Consider the following 658-nt stretch of genomic DNA (forward strand, 5'->3'; position numbering starts at 1 on the left):
CGCGGCTAACCACCTACCATCAGGGGCGCGGCTAACCACCTGCCATCAGGGGCGCGGCTAACCACCTGCCATCAGGAGCGCGGCTAACCACCTGCCATCAGGAGCGCGGCTAACCACCTGCCATCAGGGGCAGGGCTAACCACCTGCCATCAGGAGCGCGGCTAACCACCTGCCATCAGGGGCGGGGCTAACCACCTGCCATCAGGAGCGCAGCTAACCACCTGCCATCAGGAGCGTGGCTAACCACCTGCCATCAGGGGCGGGGCTAACCACCTGCCATCAAGAGCACGGCTAACCACCTGCCATCAGGGGCGGGGCTAACCACCTGCAATCGGGGGCAGGGCTAACCGCCTGCCATCAAGAGCGCGGCTAACCACCTGCCATCAGGAGCGCGGCTAACCACCTGCCATCAGGGGCGGGGCTAACCCTAACAAACCAGACAGTTTGTCGAACCCATATGCAAGAGCTGGAAGAAGCAGTTCCGCTTTAAACCAGAGGGTGGCAGCAGTAATGCTCTCAAGTGGAATGTCCTAAATAATCTGACATTTTAACCATAAATTGAGGACAAAAGAGGAAACATTAACTATTCAAATGAATAAACTAACATTAAATTTATTCTCTTATCAGAAATAGTTTTTGTGTTTTATGCGTTTTACTT

General features: G+C 54.7%; 1 protein-coding gene across 1 annotated transcript in view; it reads right to left on the bottom strand.

Annotated features, from left to right (window-relative positions):
• LOC107101284 (thrombospondin type-1 domain-containing protein 7A-like) overlaps window positions 1-658 on the bottom strand; it is a 96,491-nt gene that overhangs the window by 18,579 nt on the left and 77,254 nt on the right. The gene's annotated exons all lie outside the window — the stretch shown is intronic.

The sequence above is a fragment of the Cyprinodon variegatus genome, unplaced genomic scaffold (assembly GCF_000732505.1).
Source record: "Cyprinodon variegatus isolate N-32 unplaced genomic scaffold, C_variegatus-1.0 Scaffold1077, whole genome shotgun sequence".
Taxonomy (NCBI): domain Eukaryota; kingdom Metazoa; phylum Chordata; class Actinopteri; order Cyprinodontiformes; family Cyprinodontidae; genus Cyprinodon; species Cyprinodon variegatus.